The following is a 14,169-nucleotide window of genomic DNA, read 5'->3' as shown; positions in this document are numbered from 1 at the left end:
GATGAAGTGCAAATGGAAATGCCACAGAAAGTGGAATGTAGGGCAAATTCCTGAGGAGATCATAGAGAAATAGCAAAAGCTTGTAGGAGTTGGGTCAAAAAAGCTCAGTAGGAAACAGGATGCCACATCTAAGGGACATAAAAGGAAACAGAAAAAAGAATTCTTTTACTATTTCAGGAACAAAAGAAAGCTAAATGACACACTTTGCTCCTTCAGTAGAGGGAAAGAGAAAGCCAATGGCTCATGATAGTAAAAATGCACAGGCAATTGGTAATTAAAAAAAATTCTCCTTAAAATAAAGCTGAACTTGAAGTAGAATTACTAGTGTATTGATTGTGAGGTACAAATTTAAGGTGCAAAAGGGAAAATATTTTTAAAAGTTATTCTAATACTATTATGATCTTGTAATTTATATTCAAAGATATCTAAAGAATTGACCATCACATATGATGGAATATTATGCAGCCAATAAAAGTCACATTTTCAAGGATACTAATATTAAGTGATAAATGCAGAATCACATATTGTCTGGAAGGGAATGATCAAACTGTTAACAGTAGTATTGCTACATGGTTATTGGTAATTTTCATTTTCTTTATTATTTGTACATTTGTTGGATATTCTACAGTGAAAATTATTTACTTTTATAATTAAATATAACAGTAAAAATATTGTTTAAAGCACCAACTCTTCAATCTCCTACAGTTCAACCCCTACTAGCCCATTTAAGTAACTCTTGTGAAGGTTGTCAATTATCAGCTCTTTGCCAAACCATAAGAATGCTTTTTGCTTTTATTTTCTAGTTCTCTGTAACATTTGACATTGTTGACCACCCCATAGTAAAATTCTCTGCTTCCTTGGCCTGGCTGTTCTAATTCAACCACACGTCAGCCATCACCTGGAAGATCGTGATGGCTCTCTGTCTTTACCACAATCCATTCTGTATGTTGCCACCAGGGCAAACCTGATCACATCACTCCATTGCTTTCATCCTTTCAAAGACTCAAAGACTTCTCATAGCACATAAGGTGAGTTACTCAGGACTTTCTCAATTGCAAGTGACCTACTGAATAGAAAAGGACAGTTTCAGGTCCAGGAATTTAAATAAGTCCTCAGATGTCTCTTCCTTGCTTCTGTTTTCTCTTATAGTTGTATCTCTTATAAGCAGATAAGCTTCTCTCAGAGATTCGGATGATAGGGCAGTGCCATGGATAATTTCAGATTTTTATATCATCCTGGCTAGCAACTTCAAGGCCAAAAGGGAACCTTCTCTTTCATTATTTATGAAGTCCAAGGCAAAGTCTCTGAATAATACGTCAGAGAATAGTATGTTTACACCTTAGATTAATTACAAAGGCCAAGAGGGCAGGCCCATGAAACAGGTCCAATCCTGTGGACAGAGGGATAATATATATGATTGGCAGCCTGATCAATGTGGAATGCCCAAGGGGAAATTCTTTAAAGGAAAACAGGAACACTGTTAATAAGAGAAGAGGTGAGGAATACTGTGAAGATGAAAAAACAAATATCCCTTATACAAGGTAATATCCAGTCTCCCTAGCCTAGCACTCTTGAACTTTCTTGGACTGGCTTCTGCTTATTTTTCTAGCCTAATCTTTTGCCATTTACTCCCAAGAAGTCTACAATCGAACCACGCTGAACTTTCTGCTCTTTTCTCAATAGGCTGTGTTAGGCAGAATAGTGGCCCCCAAAGATGTCCACACCCTAATTCTTGGAACCTGTGAATGTTATCTTACAGGACAAAAGGTATGCTGCAGATGTGATTAAGGTTAAAGACCTTGAGATGAGGAGATTATCTTGGATTATCAAGGTTGGCCCAATCTAATCATATGAGTTCTAAAATGCAGAGAACCTTTCTCAGATTCGGAGAACCAGAGAGATGGCAGTGTGAGAAGAACTTGACCCACTGTTGCTGGCTTTGAAGACTAGGGAAGAGGGCCACAAACCAAAGAATGTAGGTGGCCTCTAGAAGTCTCTAGAAGGAAAAGGCAAGGAAATGGGTTCTTCCCTAGAGCCTCCAGAAAGTAATGCAGTCCTACTGACATTTTGATTTTAGCCCAGTGAGACTTGTGTCAGACTTAGGACCTATCATAGAACTGAAAGATAGCATACCTGTATTGTTTAAGCCCCATGTCTATGGTAACTTGTTACAGCAGTGATAGGAAACTAATACATTAGGCATGTTATTTCATACTTTTGTAGAGGAGGAAAAAGTTTTCCTTGACTCTCTTAGGGTCACTGGCTAGGTCTGAAAATTAAACTGACAAAGACAGATTAATAGGAGAAAGGCATAAAAGTTTATTTAATATAAGTTTCATGTGACATGGGGGCTTTCAGAAGGAAATGAAGACCCAAAGAAATGGTCATTTTATGCACAGTTATGGAGGAATATGATAGATTAAGGAGCATGAGGTAATTGTAGTAACTTGGGGAAACTTAGCAAGGGCTATTTATTAGGATTCTTTTCAGCATCCCTTTGTCTTTGTAGATAAAGGGGCTCCTTTCCTCTGGGTATAGGGAGGACACCTCTCACATGAGGATCTTGTAACCTATTTCAGGGAAGATGGCTGAGGAGAGGGAGTCAAAGTGACCTTCTTGCTTCTGTTGTTTTCTCAAACTCCTTCAGCTTAAAATATGCAATATGCTAAGGTGCCATATTTTGGAGTAGCATGTCCTGAACTCTTGCTTTGCATATTCTGGCCATTTCATGTAAAATATCTTCCCTACTGACCCTCCCCACTCACCCAGTCTGTTTGGTGAATGCCTACTGTTGTTCAAAATATAACTCAGATGTTAGCTCCTCTCTGAAGCCTTCTTTAGTATCAGCCCCAGGAAGATGTGAGTACTTCTTTCCTTCGGCCGCACAACATTCTCTGCATTATTCTGCTATAGTATTTAACACACTATATCCTATTCCCCAATGTAAACCACAGGTCAAACAATGTTAGAAGCATAATACATTTTAATAACTGTTGGTGAATGCATGAAAAGTTACTGCACTGATTACTCATTTTGAAATTTAAATAGGAAGGAGAAAGAGTTGGAAACTGTAAAATGTTCAGCATATTGCAAAAAGAGAAAATGAATATAACATTATATATTTAACTTCTATCATCATAAAAATGCTGGAAATCAATCAATAGTGGAAAATTTTTCAAATACATTGAAGATAGCAGACACATTTTTATTACAGGAAAATCTTGTCTTAATTACTTAATATAATCTCCTATGTCAGTAACTTAACTAATAAATTTGGGGGGTAAGAAATTGGTTATAATCAATCTTTCTTGACATAGCAAGGTTTTAGATTGAATTATAAACATCAATAATCTTGGAAAATATGGTATTTTTCCTAATGGCATTAATTAATATCTAATGTTATCACCTAGAATCTGGCCAATACATTTATGTAAAGCCAGCCTGCGAGATGGTCCCCAAAGTATTCTTGCCTCCTGAAATTCACTCTCTTGAGTAGTCCCCTTCCATACTGAATAGGGCTATCCTATGTGATAAATAGGACTTTGTAAAAGGAACAATGTATGACTTCTGAGGCTAGATCATAAATGATATTGCTGCTTCCACCTTACTCTCTTGAATTGCTCATTCTGGGGAAAGACAGACAGACAGTGCTGTGAGGACACTCAAGCAGTCCTGTGGAGGAGCCAATTAGAGAACAACTGAGGTCTCCCAGCAACAAGTAGCACCAAAATGCCAGCTGTTTAAGTGAGCCACTTTGGAATCAGGTCCCCAGTCAAACTCGAAGATAATTGTATCCCTGGTCCATTTCTTGATTGCAAGCTCACAAGAGATCCTGAACAGTAATTACTCAGCTAAGTTGCTCTCAAATTCCTGACCCACAGAAACTGTGAGAGATAATAAGTCTATTGCTGTTTTAAGTCATTAAGTTTTGGGGTAGTTTTTTATGCAGCAATAGGTAACTAGCATACCACTTGCAGAATAGAACATATAGACAAAATTCACCATTTTTGGTGAATAAAGTACTTCCTCATGTTAGCCATGAATTAAAAAAAAAGAAAAAGTTATTATCCTTTCACCATCAGCCTTAGCCTTACAAACCATTAAACTGGAGAGTTTCAAAGCAGAAGGAAGATAACCTTAGAGCACTCTGTTTCTTTTGGATTTTATACTAAAAAAAAAATGAAGTACCAGTCTTGATATTCCACTGCCAGTTCTCAGTGATCAGTGACCAGTGGTGAAAATGGATCACTTCCTCCAGATTCTTTTCTACCATTGGAGCATGTGAATTTGGATGGTGTAGTGGTTAATTTTATGTGTCAACTTGACCACAAGGTGCCCAGGCATTACTCAGATTGAACATTATTTTGGGTGTGTCTGTGAGGGTGTTTCCGGGTGAGATTAATATTTGAGGGAAGACTGAGTAAAGCATATTTTCCTCTTTTATGTGGGTGGGCCTCATCCAATAAATTGAAGACCTGAGTAGAACAAAAAGGCTAAATAAGAGAGAACTTCTCCTGCCTGACTGTTGAACTGGGACATTGGTCTTTTCTGATCTTCAGAATCAGACAGAAACATTGGCTTTTTTTGGGTCTTGAACCTGCTGGGTTTTGGACTCAGACTGGAACTACACAGCAGCGCTCCTGGGTCTCCAGCTTGCCAGCTGCAGATCTTCGGACTTGTCAGCCTCTATAGTTGTGCGAGCCAATTCCTTATAATAAATCTGTCTATCTATCTATAGAATCTAACTACCTATCTATCTATTATCTATTTATTCTACTCTACTATATCTATATTATATACATTACATATTATAATATAGAATAATAAATATACATTAATATGTGATATATATATAGGATATGTATATATATGTATAAATCCTATTGGTTCTGTTTCTCTGGAGAATGCTGACTCACACGGGTGGTGAGATTCATAATGTGACTTCAGAAAAATGAGAAAGAAATGACACACTGTAAGTTTTCCTCTTGATAAGGTTCAGGAAAGAAATAGAACTTTGGGGCTTTTCTGTTTTCCTGAAGAAAAAATGAGAAGGCATAAAAGCTACCTTCCATCTTTCAGGTCTGATCTTCCTGTGGCTCGTCATATTTTTCCTATTCTAGAGAATCTGTGGATGGACACACACTCAGTATGTCTCTATAATTACTGCTTCAAGTGTGACCATTGCAGAACAAATGGCTTGATGTCATCTCATCTAAAGCTTCAGGGAGAATGTTTTAGGCAGGGAGAAGAGAATGATGAAGAAGGGCAAAGGAAGAGCAACCTAGGCCTAACTGTGTGGAGACAGAAAGTGATGAATTGGTTCAGGCACAGACCAGAACTGCCCCTTGGCTGTTGAGTTAACACAGACACACTCTGGTAAATGCCCTAAAGAAGATGAATTAAATGCAACACTTTAGTTCTAAAGGAAGTATATCCTGCAAAAGAGTAAGATGGGGTACAAATAAAAGAAAAAGACCTTCATTCTACCTTAACTTACTCAATTCTGAGAAAGTAACACATTATACTTGAAATGCTTTCTGCTCATAAGGTAAATTTTGAATCAGATAAGATATTAATGATTCTGATAAACTTTTTCACATGAATCTATAAATACTTAGCCCAAGTTATTATTGGTACCACTGTTTACAAGTCAGTTAGAGTATTTTTGCAGACTTGCTATAACACTGCTTCAGTTTAGATAGAATGACTAAATGTTTGTCTTTGGTGTCCTGAAATTTAATAATAGAGCTGTGTAGCAGAGTTCAGTCTTTCTAAGCAGGAATGGCAAAGTGGTTTCAAATTATTATTTTTTTGCCATCTTATGACTGCTGGTATGTAATTAGTACTTTAATTTTAAAGTATAAGTATCTTTTTATCAGGCTGCAGAAGTAAAATTTTTCCCCTTGCTCTATGCATAGGTAGGGAAGCTACTGAGTGACCTCTGCAGGGATGGTAGCAGGAGTTCATGGGGTGCAGCCAAGACCTAGTGTTATCTCTTCCCCTTGTCTAAATTCAGAGAAACTAGACAATAAAAAAGGTCAGATTTTACTACATTAGAGTGTAGATTCTAGGCAGTTCTTAGGATTAGGCAATAAATGTGAGCTCTACAAGGGCAGAAACTTTGCTGTTTTTCTTTCCTGATCAAACCTAAGTACCTATGCACTTAATGAGTATTTCTTGAATGTATGAAGGAGCTAGGAAATGCTCAAAAGAAAACATAGTCAAGTGAAGAAATGGCACCTATGGAAGTCAAGACTCACTAACTCTGGGAATTGCTACTTGGCCCCTGTTCTGGACTAGGTTTTGATTTTTATAGCAACAGTACACTTAATTGGAATCACCTCTAGCTTACGGCTTTAATCTTGGATCTACAGACTCCAAGAAGTAGGGTCAAGCCTTGGGTGGTCAGTAAAGACACCAAAATGATATGCAAAATTTTGTATGCAATCATACATTTTTCTGAGATTTCTTAGCTTTCATCAGAGTCTCAAAAGAATCTGTAACCCATAAAAAGTTAAGAGTTACTGCTCAACAGAGAAATTTAGAAGAGGACAGCCTCTCTGAAAGAGCCATTTGAGAAGACATCTGAGAGGAAGTTGAGCTGTGGGTCTGCCTAGAGGAAGAGTGTTGTAGGCACTGGGAGCAACATATTAAAGGCCCAATGTGGTGGTGAGGTTGGTATGTTTGAAGAACGATAAGAAGGCTTTTGTCATGGAGCAGAGTTAGGAAAGGGAGAGTGGTAGAAAATGAGTAGGAAAGGTAGTTGGGAGCCAGATCATGCAAGATCTTATAAGTGACTGTAAGAATTTTATCATTTTCTGACTATAAGAAGATGTTATTGATTAAAGAACATGGTCAGGGAGGCAGAATAAGTATTCACAATCTGTGACAGTGACAGGCTGTCTTTGAAATGTTATTTCCTGGGTAGGACAAAAAGAAAAACTAGGAACTCTGAAGATATAGTCAAATATCTCATGAGCACCAAATAACTACTCTTAAGGTAGATGTGTCTGAAAATGACTAATAAGGAACGTACTGTGTTATTATTTAAGCTATCAGGATGGGTATTGATTTTTTAAAGAAAGCTTCTTATTTCTGGAGAGTTGAATGAATTTATATTTCCCAGAGACCCAGTTCTTAGAAAGGGAGTTATTTTGGTGTATGGCAATACTTAGGTATTTTCACTTAGATGACCTTTCAGGTATACAGGGAATTTGCATAATAAATTTTGCATGTATATATCTCCTCTCTCCTTTGTTGCAAAGGAAGTCAAGTAATAAATATTATTCCTCAGTAAAGGGTTCAACAAAAGAAAACAAATATTTACAATAGTGATCTGTGATAAGGAGAGGAGGATGAGAAGGCTTAACCTACAGTTTATGCCAAAATTTTTTATCTGGAGGAAATAACGGGAGGGGCTATTTCTAATCACTCAATAAATAGGTACTTATTAAGGGTTATTATATAAAATGAAAACTGCTAAGTGTAATAGGAAGGTTGTAAAATTTGGACCTCACTTATTCATTCATTTATTATTCTTTCATTCAAATCAACTAATACCTATCATGTACATACCTACATGTACCAGGTACTGTGCTAGGAGCCGAAAATAAAAGAAAAAGTTTTAATTACAACTACAAATAATTAAGAGTCTAGTAAGAATTCAACAGAGTAAAAGTGGCTTCTAATTCTAAATAAAAATAGGGTCAGCATATGTCTTCACAATAGACTGTTCATCTCTGGCTGCTCTTTGGAGTTTCTCTTCTCCCTTTCTGCTTTGACTTTGCTTTTAATCAACACAACTGTCAGCATAAGTGGATATATCAGATGGCAATCCAACTGGACAAATGCCTAATTCTCATGGTCAGTTTAGATGACTGCTTTCAGTTCCCTTCTGCTCATCCTCTGAAAGTGCTGCAGAGCTCACTTCAGTATTTTCCATCCATAATCACTTTGTGGTCTTTAGATGTGTGCACACACTGGCTACTTCATGGAAAGCCCTACCTCTCTATTCATAGAGAAAGTTTATGTGATTTAAATGATGCTTAGCTCTCATTTCAGTACTTGGACATCAGGCAATTAATTAATTCTTGCTTTTGCATTTGGAAAGATTCCACTCCATACTGAATCCTCAGCAGGACAAAGTTCTTATCTTATTAACACATTGGCAGATTAAAATGGTAATGGGAGGGTAATAATCTCTCCAGCCCACAGACACCTCTCGGACCACTAAGTGTCTACCGTAGTCATATGACTTTGTAAATACATTTTGGTTTCAGTTACCTATTGCTGTGTAACAAACAATCCCAAATCTTAGAGGATTAAAACAACAAACATTTTATTTTGTTCTGATATTGCAATATGGGCTGGGCTCAGCCAAGCAGTTCTTCCACTGAGCTTGCGGGAGGTCATTGGTGTAGATATATTCAGCTGGTGGTGCTGCTGGGGGATGCTGGGACAGTTGTGCCTTCCTGTCTTCATGTTGTCTCAGGCTTCTGCCTCTCTATATACACTGTCTCCTCTCCATATTATCTTTCTGCAGGCTGATGGCTTTCTTTACAAGGCACCTCAACGTTGTCAAGGACTTATTAAGTCTTAGCCCCAGAACTAAAATGCATTATTTCTAACAAATTCTGTTAGGGATGGAGATTCACAGGGCCAACCCAGATTCAAGGTGAGGAAACCACACAGGGGTGTGAATATTCAGAGGCATGGTTCAATGGAGGCCCCTAATAACTATAATAACTATAACTACCTTGAATCGAGCGATCTGCAAACCTGTATTAGACACTCAGGTTGAAAAGGAACTTTAGCATGGTAGGGGTGAGCTACTTAGGAAGAGTAAAGGGTACTAGTCCTTCATGATCAGGGTCCTAACTGTTCTGTACTTCATCATTCCAACAATGCTTAATTTTTAGAAGTCATCTTGCCTTTAATCATCCTGGTCCCTTTGTCTGGGACAGCTTTTCCCCACTTTTGACATCTGGCACAGGCTCTCCTCCCATGAGTTCCAGCTCAGGATTCGCCTCCTTCAGGAAGCCTTGCTTGATGCTCTCACATTCTCTTAGGTCATCACTTCCAAGCTTCTAGAATATATTCTGCATTAATCTCTTTTACAGACCTTACCACATTGCATTAAAATGTCTGGGAATTTCTTTCATGAGTTTGTTTCCTCAGATAGACTGTGAATACTCTGAAGGTGGGGGCTGAGTCTTATTAACATGATTCCTGTCACTCCATAAGTACCCAGTAGCAACATGTTAAAACACAATTGAAACCATAGGAGTGGTTATCCAGAATAATGCAATGCAAATAGATATTGGATGGTTGATTGAATAAATCTATTTCTCTTAGTTACTGGGTAAGAGATATAAACTCTGATTTCAGACCTGGTGAATTTTCAGTAAGCTTCATAAACATTTCAATTCCTAGCTTGGAAAGAAGAAGCAATATGCCTTGGGCATAACTTTTCAAGAAATATCGATGTTTAACAGCATAAATCTTTCAGGTGGGGGCAGATGGCTAAAAATAAATCCATACCATTCTGAAGAGGCTGGCTAAAATTCTGAGTGCATGCATTCATGCTACCAAACACAAAACTATTCTCTTGCTTCTACAAAACAGAATAAAACCTGTAGGAAACCAAATTACTTTGCTAAGTGTGACAAATCCAAACGGCTACAGAGCAAGAAATAACATAAATCAATGGGTCTCTGGGAAAACACCAGGAGTTATTTTGAGGTAAGTGAAATCCAGCCTTCATCCTAAAACCACACTGCATTCCCATAGATCAAGTTTTTAATTTCATGCTATATGGAAAGTGATTTATGCACAATGATTTCAACTACTTGAAAGCCCTAAATAAATGTGAAAGTAACAGGGTGCTACTCAAGCATATGCCTGCATCACTGGCCTCTCTTCCTTTAAGTACTTTGTGGTGAGCTGTATGCCTGTATTTGACAATTTCCCCCCAAAAACTTAAAAGCAGATGCTGCAGGGGTTTGGATTACCAGGTGACTCACAGTGCTCGAATCTGATATGCCGTTGCTAAGGCAATGAAACATCATAAACATTATTTTCCAGCTATCGTCTTTTTCCTGTTTTCAGAATCTGTTGTTCTAAAAGGAAGGGATACAGTGGCAAGAACTCTTGATGACGAAGCAGAAGAGTTGGGTTCTAAGTATGGCTCTGCAACTCCTTAGCCATGTGATGCTGGACAAGTCGTCTGACCTCTATGGGTTTATAAGATTCCTCACTAATAAAATATCACTGGAGAGAAAAATAAAAATCTAGATGTCTGCTGTTTTTTCCTCTAAGAATATGTGATTTTCCACAATCCATGGCTGTGGTACCTTTTATAACTGAGGTTTTACTTTAGAACTTTAATATTTTAAATCATGCTGACAACCTGGATTATTAGGAGCTTCTGGCTGGTACCATTGGGTAGATGAAGCCCAGCCTTCCAATCTTGGCCCGTGAAGAAATAACATACAAAAAACTGAATCAGCAGTCAGGAGGTCACAGACTAATTGCTTAAATTAACTGGCTTTCAGTTTCCTCATCTGTCAAATGAAGGGTTGGGTTTGATAATCTAAAGTCCTTCCACCTGTGAACAGTCTCCACCATGAGTCTTAGGGCCTATTTCCCCTCATTTTAAGAGATGAGTAATTAAAGCCCTGAGACTGTGTGTGTGTGATTTGTCTGAGGCTCCACAGCTGTTTAGGGGTGGAAACTTCTAGCAGGCAGAAGACAACCTCAAAATGTTAGATCCTGTTAGTTTCAGGGGATCCACTAGCACAACAATAACATAATAAAGCCACAGCTATTCATGTTAATTTAATATTTACTACAGGCCAAGTACTTCATTAAGTAATAATTACATGCATTATTTCTTTGAATCCTCACATGAATTCTACAAAGTGGGCAACTGCCATCCCCAAATTGTAGATGTAGGGTGGAGTAATTAAATAACTTGCCAGGTTCACATTGCTAGTAGCAATATTAGAGGCAAAGCTATATCCAGGCCATTCTGACTTTAAAATCTATTATATTGCCTCCTATGAGCAGTCAACGTTTAAAATTCTATCTCCTCCATATTCTTTCTCCTTCTGTATTGAGCACCATCAATAAGTGAAGCCCTGCTCCTCCAAACTCCTAAAGCCCCATTAGGTGTAACCCACGGGAATCTGTCAAACACTGTCTTGAATCATCATTATTCAGGTACATGTCATCTTCCTAAATTAAGCCTTAATCTTTCTGAAGACAGAAAAGTTTTCCTAGATTCCTTCTGCCCTTCAAGATTCTTTGCATAAAGTGACTGTTTAGAAATATCTGTGGTTGAAACAAGTCCCCTTCTGCAGTAAGTTCACCTCAGTAGAGAGATATGATTTTATTTTAAATATGAAGGACCCCTCCATTCTGCTTGCTCATTTATCACACTCATCTTTGGATTCTTTAGCTGTGTGAAACATAAGAACAAGGTGGAACAGATGACATCCAGAGGAGGGCAAGCCACGCTAATTTTTGTTGACTGGCCCATTGAAATGGTAATGAGGTAGAATTACCGCCCTGGGCTACAGCAGACCTGGAGCTCTTCTGCCTTGTTATTCATCTTTTCCTGTGGGGTTCACAACCCAGGCAGACAGTTTCTTTCTGCCAGGCAAACCCCAAACCTCTTGGTGAAGTGACAAGAAATATCCACCCCAGTACGCATCTTCCTAAGAAGGCCTAAGGCAGAGTACTGACTTTCTCCGTAGTTCCCAGGCAATCCAATCTGCCATAAAGTACAGTTCAGAGCACCATGCTACAGGGAAAAACAAGCAAACAGAAAAGAAAAAAGTCCATTCTGTATACTGATTTTGTCTAACGTGGCATTTCTGTCTAACTGCGGGTGGCCCCAGTTCTTCCATGCTGCTGCCAGATTAATTCTTCCCAAACATGGCTCCAACGATGCACTAGCTCTACCTCCTAAAAAAGGCAGCCTGGGAATGCAAGGTTTGCCACAGTTTGGCTCCAACCTATATTTACATCTTTTGTTCCTATTATTTCAAATTCCAACCAACAATCTCCTATATTTATTCTATACGTTTCCATGCCTTTAAATGTGTGCGGTTTCTTTCAGTAAGTCAAAAGTCTAGCTATGCTTTAAATTCCAGCAGCTCACTTGCCCCAGCATAAAAACCTACTCTGACTGCACTTCTTGGCAGATATATCTCCTCCCTCTGTTAACACTGGTTTTCTCAGAGCATTTATACGTTTTCTTGTCTGGCTCATGTTTGTTCAAACTGCAGAGACTGGTCTAATGCCTAGCACATGACAGGCATCCCAATAAATGTTTGTTGAACAAACATTGTTTTTTACTTCATGTGGCTTTGGAAACAAAATATAAAATTTACACAGAATCATCACTTTCAAGGGTCATAGACAATTCCCAGTTTTCAAGGACTGAGGGCTCTGGAGTCTCCTCAGCACTTTCAGGGCCAAGTGCTATACTTGGGTACCTCGAGTCTTCCCTGTAGCAGGCAGCTGACACTGAATAATATTAATGTACTTGATTTCCTGAGTGCCTACTCTGTGCTAAATCACTTCACATTCACACCCCTAGTCCTCCTGGAGACATACTGATGATGGCTATCTCGTTTTAGAGAAGACGGATGAACAATGCTCAAAGATCGACAGCCTTGCCCAGAGTTGCACTGAGAGTGAGTGCCAGTGCCACGAATCACATCCAGGTCTGTCTGGCCGCAAATCTCGCTTTTCTCCCACCACCCCATGTTACCTCTTTGAACTGCACAGTAGGTTCTGTGGAAGTTTCTGTTATTTCTCTGTCACTTCTCTGAGGTTCATTTCCCACTCCTGCAGTGTCACAAAAGGCCAATTACGCCTGCCAGTGACCTGCTTCCTCTAATAGGATTTTCGATGGCTGTGGCACCATTTCAGCATCTGCATGGTCTGCTCCTCTCTACCCAGCGAAGAGCTCCCAGGGGGCACTGGCAGCCTGGCAGCAGGTCATTTCAGCTGCTTGTTTTTGCTGCCCTCTCAGTCCATACTGCTTATTTCAAATCTTCCTGTGGTATATCACTTACTTGCCCCGAATTCCCATTTTACCTTCCAGAAGGGAAGGTCTCAATCTCAGAGACTAAGTCACAATTGTGGCAACTCTCAAAGGAGCATCAGGGAAGAGTAGAAACCTTACTGTCAGACTTACTAATTGGGATGTGTGGAAAATTCTACTGAGACTCGTTTAATGAAGATTACCTTTGAACTACATATGAAGAAATGGTTTTCTGGGCCTTGAGGAGGTCCATGATAGGGATATGTGTGTAGAGAGAGAGTGAGAGAGGAACTCTAAATTAAGAAAGCAGAACTATTTCCAAGCACCAAAGCATCCCCTTGAATACAGTTAAAAAACCAAATCAAAATAGTGTGTGGAAAAACTGAGACCTCAATGACAGAGTCAAAACTGAATCTACTCAGAAGAGTCAGATTTGGACTCTAAGGAAGTTTTAGAAAAATCTGAACCAGTTTATTTTCCTTATATTTTCCTTTTTATGTGTACCGAAGAATTATATATGATTTTTTTTTAATGCCTCAATAAGTATATTAGAACTCTTTTAATAAATATAAAATAAAAAGTCTACATGGATAAAATAGCAAGTGCCATAGTCAGATTGGTGTTTTTCTCTGATGTAGCTTATAAAAATATTTAAAGGTAGAATGGAAATAACTTGTATTTTTGCATCAGATAGGTTCAGTTTAAATTCTGGTTTTAACACTTTCTAGCCCTGGGATCCTGGCATATTTTTAGGTCTCACTGACAAAGTAAAATTAGTACAATGTGGCTAATAATATGTAAAATTTATTAAATCATTACTTTCATTTGGTAAGATTTTTAAACATTTAGTTTTAGTTTTTTTTTTTTTACTGTGAAGTCAAAAATATGTATCTCCTTAAAAAATCTATAGTTTCTTTGCCAGTTGATTTTGTAGTTTCAATAAAGTAGCATGTATTTTACAAATGAGCTTTGCTGTCACTTAGTAGAATAAGGGGAAAAAAAAGTCCAGGAGGTTTGGTGGAGTCCAAAGTCTTGGTGGAGATTGGTAGGTTTCCCCTAAGTACTAGTGTAAATATAGTATCTGACAAGGCCTTGACTTATCTCCTTTAAGAAGG

The 14,169-nt window shown here is 38.3% G+C and overlaps 1 protein-coding gene across 14 annotated transcripts in view; it reads right to left on the bottom strand.

The window, feature by feature from the left end:
- Positions 1 to 14,169, bottom strand: part of ANKS1B (ankyrin repeat and sterile alpha motif domain containing 1B) — a 1,150,138-nt gene that overhangs the window by 418,405 nt on the left and 717,564 nt on the right. Inside the window, exon 1 of one of the 14 annotated variants that reach the window (XM_082419296.1) lies at positions 1 to 14,169. This exon is cut by the window's left edge and continues 21,830 nt beyond it. The exons of the other annotated variants lie outside the window; for them this stretch is intronic. The gene's annotated coding sequence lies outside the window, so the exon portion shown is untranslated. 14 annotated transcript variants of the gene reach the window in all.

The sequence above is a fragment of the Balaenoptera physalus genome (genome assembly GCF_965194825.1).
Source record: "Balaenoptera physalus genome assembly, chromosome: 13".
NCBI lineage: Eukaryota > Metazoa > Chordata > Mammalia > Artiodactyla > Balaenopteridae > Balaenoptera > Balaenoptera physalus.
Note: the sequence above shows the minus strand (reverse complement) of the source record. Positions and strands in the feature narration are given on the sequence as shown.